Below are 6535 nucleotides of genomic sequence, written 5' to 3'. Positions count from 1 at the left end.
TGTGGTTTTTCTATAAAATGGAATATTACTCAGCCATAAAGAGCGAGAGAATAGATTCATTCATAGGAAAATGGATACATATTGAAGATATACTCCTAAGTGAAATAAATAAGTCCCACATGTGTAAATACCAAATAGTTTCCCTGGTGTGAATATTCTGCAACAATGCATAAGATTCTAATAAGATTACTGACATTTAGAAATGGGAGGAAAGGAGCTAAAGGTGTAGGGAAGGTGTGATACATAGGGGAAGAACAAAAAGGGAAAAGAAAAAAATGTGAGAGAATGAAAAGATGAAAATAAAATGTTTGTAGATGGGGAGGGGAGGAGGGGGTGAAGGGAGGGCAGAGGTAAGGGGAAAAAATGAGAATCAAGACTTGCCATGTAAAGGTACATGATCCCAACAATGAATGTAACTGTACTGTATCCCTAAATGTACCAATAAACTCAATAAAAAAAAAAAAAAGAAAAAGAAACCAACATGAGTGCATAACTATCTATTGAGTTCCAATCTTGACTTGGATTTCAGCTTCCCCTTCGTGTCCGCTTTCCATTGAGCTGCAGGGCAGGGCACCATCCTTAGTTCAGCAATTCACTTCTCAGTCTCTTAAAAAAAAAAAAAAGAAAAAGAAACCAACATGAGTGCATAACTATCTATTGAGTTCCAATCTTGACTTGGATTTCAGCTTCCCCTTCGTGTCCGCTTTCCATTGAGCTGCAGGGCAGGGCACCATCCTTAGTTCAGCAATCCTCACTTCTCAGTCTCCTTGGTCTGCACAACCTCAGTCATTCCCTGTTTTTCATGACCTTGACAGTTTCGAGGAGTCCTAGTCAGGTGTTTGTAGTGTTTCTCAACTGGGGTTTCTCTGATTTTTTTCCCCTCCCAATTAAACTGGTCTTAGGGGTTTTTAGCAAAAAAATACCACAGAGGGGAAGTGCCTTCTGTCACATCCTCTGGGGACATGTGACAGCGTTAGGCAATATTAACCTTCACCACTTAGAGGAGAGTGCTTTGCCAGTCTTCTCCACTGCGGAGTTTCTATTTTAAGAGTTTTAAAATGGAGAGAGGTAATGTTTTCAAAGGATATTTCAAAGCATCACACTGTGCTGTTAAGCATGGGAAAGGGATGAGAGCAAATGCACCAAAATGCTAACAGTTGCTTCTCTCCCTCTTTTTCGCTTTTCTGTTTGTGTTTTTTTTCTTGCTCTGCAAAGAGTATAAATGACTTGAGCTTTCTTGTAAGTTTTAAAAAGCTGTGCATAGTATCACCTCCATTTTATAAACAATACAGGCAGACATTTATTCATAGAAATTTTTATAAGAAAATTTAAAATCTACAAGACAATTTTTATAGGAAAAATTTATAATTTAATTTGATACTTTGGAGTTAACTCTGGGTGGTAATTTTTATTTTTTTTCCTTTGTGATTTTATGCATCTTTCACTTCATTTTTTTATTGAACTGAAAGTCCATAGAATTAATTAGATTTATCACAATCTTTGGGCCTGTAGTATACATTCTCAGTGTTGACCCATGCAAGACTTTCCTTAACTAGGTTATTAATGTATACATTTGTGTTAAAAATATAAAAATATTCGTGGAACCACTGCCCAGGATTAAAAATAAAATACTGATAAGAGCATATATCTACTAATATGACCCTCCCCACTTTTATCCACCCACAGTGACCCCTGCTTTGAATCCTGTGTTCCTTGATCTTTTGCTTTCCTTCTCGTGTAGTTCTATAATTTCTGTGTCTTTCCCAAAGGAACAGTTATATATTCTCCTATTGTTCAGCTCTCATTTAAAGGTACTATGTTGACTGCATGGGATTTGCTTTCAGTGCTCAAAATCCTATTGCTAAATTCCGTCCATATTGCCACATTTACCCACATTGCATTCCTTCTGATTTGTGCCACACTCCATTGTACGTTCCTCTAGAACTGATGTGGCCATTCTCTTTGGCATTGTCTGGGTTATTTCCAGGTTTTGTGCTCATGGGAACAGTCTAGTTTCCTGATGTGTGTGGTGTTTCTCTTATATATTGAGCTAGGAGTGAAATTGCTGGATCCCAGTTGGCTTGGTTTGGGTCCCCCTAAAGCAGAGCCGGAGATGAAGATGAAGATGCAGATAGTTTATATGAGGAGTCGTCACAGGAAGCAGGAGTGAAGTAGCAGGGAGAGTGAGAGAGGGAAGAGATCAAAGTCACTGCTTGGGAGGAGAGGGACTTGAGTCCCAGAACTGTGGGTCTGAAGGACAGATGACCAGGGTCTTTTTTTTTTTTTTTTTGGTTTTTTGAGACAGGGTCTCACTATGTAGTTGAGACTGACCTGGAACTCACTGTGTAGCTCAGGCTGGTCTCAAACTCACAGTGATCCTCCTGCCTCAGCCTCCTGAGTGCTGAGATTACAGGCATGCACCACCATGCCTGGCAGACCAGGGTCTTTATCTGGGCCCCATCGGACAAGCACAGCCCTTGGAATACTGACTTGGCCACACTTCCTGGCTGGGCTTGCCTTGAATTCCCACCCTCAGCCCCAAAGAAATGTGCAGCTCGTGCTGAGGTGGATCCGGTGGGCTCAGGAGAGCTGCAGAAGTGGCTTAAAGGAGCTGAGAGGAGGTGACATGGCACCAGAGGTCATAGGATAAATGGACGATCAGCTTAGTAATGCCCCGCTGTTCCTGAGTGCTTGTGCCAATCTATGCTCCCATCAGCTGTATAGAGAAATCCCAGTGACTACAAATCCTCTGGGTCACTTGGCATCGTCAGGCTTTGTAATGACCAATTTTTCTCTTCATTGCTTCTTTCCTTTTCCTCTCTCTCTCTCTCTCTCTCTCTCTCTCTCTCCTTTCCTGCAGTGTATATATTTTCTTCATTACTTTCAAATTCCAGAAATAGAAATAAATTTTATTTTTTCAAGTAATTTCTGTTTAGTATCAGTTGCTGCAGAAGAGCCTGGAAATATAAAAACCAAGAAGGGGACCATGGTGAAGCCCCAGGTTATGGGTGACTCTGGGGGAAGTAACTGGGTGGGGGTAAAACTTCAAGGGAAAAGGGGTGGGGACGGCAGGAAGCCACAGAAGAGACTGAGCCAGAGGTTTGGAGAAGGCTGTAGGTAGAACTGAGTCACACCCAAGTGGGAGGGAACCAGGGGCTGAGGGGATGGAGATGCTTCCCAGGGGCCTCATGGGCAGAAGGACACATGTATTGTCACCAACCTCATGAACTGGAAAACCAAAAGCGGACTTTGAAGCCCCAGGCAAGAAGGTCTGGAGCACAGCTTCATGTCCTCAGGTTCAGTCCCCCCCAAAGGACAGACTGCCCCTCTGACCCCTTGGAGACACTACTGCTCTTTTGCACGCAGTCATGCCTCCCGCCACTGGGTACTCCAGCCCTGAAAGCGCAGATCACTGTCACATCTGCTGGACACTGGCTTCTGTAGAGCCTTCTGGAGGCACCACCTGCAATGTGGCTGCACGGTTGCATCCTGGGCTGCAGCTGCAGGACCAGATTCACTGTGCCTCTGGACTCTGAGCAGCTGAAGAGATGGCCAGACACTCCTCGGCTTTTGATTTTTATCCTACAGGGACAGGGACAGACACAGCAGGTAGGAAACTGGAGCCGTGGCTGCTACAGGAAATTATGCTTGCGCCTCTGACAAGTGGCCCTTTTCTGAGGCTGCCAGGTGCTGCTGACACCCTGACGAAAGCTGCTGATGGACACACATGGTATCAAGGTGACACTGCTGTCGGTGACCACTTGGACTGCCTGGCCGAGGTAGTGTTGGTCGGGTTTCTCCACAGCAAAGGTTGCTCGTCCCACACCCACAGCACTTTCCATACAGAACTCTTCAGGAGGAAGTTGCTGTGCACAGAGCACACTTAAGCAGCGGGGATTTATGCACCCGCTCCTTTTGGGGGAAGAATCTACATGAATTATTTGGAGTTTTGCATGAGGGATCCTTCCCTCCTCAATCATTTATTCTCCATTTATTCAGTCATTTGTATCAGTATGAAATCATGGGTGCTTATTTTATGCTTTAGGTTATAATCTAATGCTGATTTATTTTGTTGCTCAAACAATTCCAGATTTGGCCATTGGACGTTCTTTTAGTTGGCTCTTGTATCTTTGACTTTTTGACATATACCCGGCAGTGTGTGTGTGTGTGTGTGTGTGTGTGTGTGTGTGGTGTGGTGTGTGTGTTGTATTTCCTGCCTCCTTGGAAACCTTTGACCTGCCAGTGTCAGTTGTGAATGCAGCCGAGACTAAGACTGACCCTCCCCCACCTTTTGTTACTTGATCTCACAGTTGCTGGGCACTGTGGACTTCCCACCCTGCCCTTTCCCGCCTGCCCAGCCACTGCCCTCAGAAACAGTGCCCTTTCCCCTGCTTGAGTCCATCCTCCAGCTAGGCCCCAGAAAAGCTTTGTAACCAGACTGATGCAACTGCCACCCTCTGAGTATGTGAATAAACTAATTTAAAGGACAAAACAGAACAAACTCTGCCTCTGGATTGCCTTTGAAACCTGTCTCCTCTTCTCCATTCCTGGACTTCGGATCAATGTTCTGTTGCCTGAGACTTTCTATTACACCAGACTCAGACTCCAGCCACTTGATCACTCACAGCATCCACTTTTCATCTGTAAAGGAGGGACGATGACAGCCTCCAGATAGCTACCAACTGGATGAGCAGCTGCTATAGCTATCAGTTGTAGCTTCTGAAAAGCAACTAACATGGTGCCCACTGCACATAGTAGGTGCTTTGTCAATGGCCGTCTAAGGACTAGATGCAAGCTAGACTTCTTCCCAGTCTCTCCTTCAAATCCATTCACTCCAAAGCTTGAACACTGTGGCTCTTTTGTTCACAATCTTTCCACACAACTCAGAAACTCTTTTGGATTTATGGTCTTTTGGAATCTTGACCTGATCTGTGCCCTGGCCTCATCTTTCTTGTCTCTCAAATCCCACTAGACTCTTCACTGTTCCCCAATGGGTCCTGTGTGTCCTACCACCTTGTCGCCTGTGCTGTGCCTTCCTCCTGCCATGCCCCTCCAGCCTTCCTCCATCTGGGGACTCCAAGCTACTGCTTCCCTCCTGTGTGGCAGCCCCTTCCTAGACTTGCACATGGCCTGAGCTGCCCCGACCCCTCATCACCCAGGATGCTCAGCGGTTGGAGTCATACTTTTTTGGGGTGGCTGGTAAGGAAGACAGGACACAGACTTGGAGGCCCATAGACCCGAGCGGAATCTGCATTTGGATCGTGATTCTCCAGCTCCGCAGTTTATCAGCTGTGTGACCTCAAGCAAGTGTTCTAAACTCTTTGAGCTCCATTTTCCTTATTTATAAAATGGTGATGATTATAGCAGCTACTTTGTAGGCATATTGTGAAGACTGAAGCAGATAATCCATGTGAAGCACTCCACATAATGCCCTGCACACAGAAAGTGCTTAATAAATGATCCCTTTCTCTCTTCTTAATATCAGGCATCCAGGAGTTGCCTGCTCTGCCAGGCTCCATTTATTGATGGATTCAAAGCTAAAAATAGAGCTACAGCCTTAGGAGCAGGTCCTTCTGGAATGGAAAATTGATGCCCTTGGTACTGGGATGGTAAAGGAGCCTGCTTCTTCCTCCAGGGACCTCTCAGAGACACACGGATCTTGCTTTTCCAGCTTCTCTCCCATTGATGTCCAGGATGTCCAGGCAGATAAGCTCTCAGGGCAAAAGCAATGCAATCCACACTCTGGCTTCTGTCCCAGCTCTGCCTTGCACTGACTGTGTGACCTTGGACAGGCCATCTTCTCCCCTGAGGATTATTACTACACCCCCCAGCCTGGGACACTGACACTGTTAATAACATTGTTTGTAGTAGCAGACAACGGATACTTGCAGAGGCCCTGAGGCCAGTCACCAGCTCTGGGACTCTGGCTGATGATGTTGCAGCCAGGCTCTCTGAGCCTCAGTTTCCGAATCTCTGAAACAAGCTCAGTGTCCCTGACAAACAGTTCTGCTGCAAGGATTCAGGGAGGCTGTGGGCTGCAGCCACTGACAGCAACAACTCCTGAGGGGTACCTGAACTAACCAGCAGTCCATCTCTCCATCTGAAAGCACAGGGAGCAGAGACGGAATTTTATTTTAGCTGTTTGTAGTTATTGATTCACCAGTCTTGGAAAATGCAGAGAAAAACATCCAACAGAAAAACATCTTACATCTCGGCCACTAACACACCGGCCCCACCAGTGGATAAACCACCTCTTTGCCATCGAATTCCCTGCTGTTGGCTCAGTGCTCCTGGCAAGTTGTTTTGTCTCCCAGGACAAGATGCTGATTTAATTAAAGCAGATCCTGAATTGTGGCCAGAAGCCCCTGTTCTCCTTTCTGCAGCTAATCTTCATGGTGTTATGAAAGGGCAAAAATCTGGCTCTCAGGGGCACTGAAGAGGACAGGCTGGGGCTGGACAGCTCCAACCTCAGGACCAGAGCCTTTGGCTGTCTCTACCCATCCATTCTGCCCGGGACAGGCCCATCAGACGCCAG

The sequence above is a fragment of the Fukomys damarensis genome, unplaced genomic scaffold (assembly GCF_012274545.1).
Source record: "Fukomys damarensis isolate Sample0158 unplaced genomic scaffold, DMR_v1.0_HiC HiC_scaffold_23, whole genome shotgun sequence".
Taxonomy (NCBI): Eukaryota; Metazoa; Chordata; class Mammalia; order Rodentia; family Bathyergidae; genus Fukomys; species Fukomys damarensis.
Note: the sequence above shows the minus strand (reverse complement) of the source record.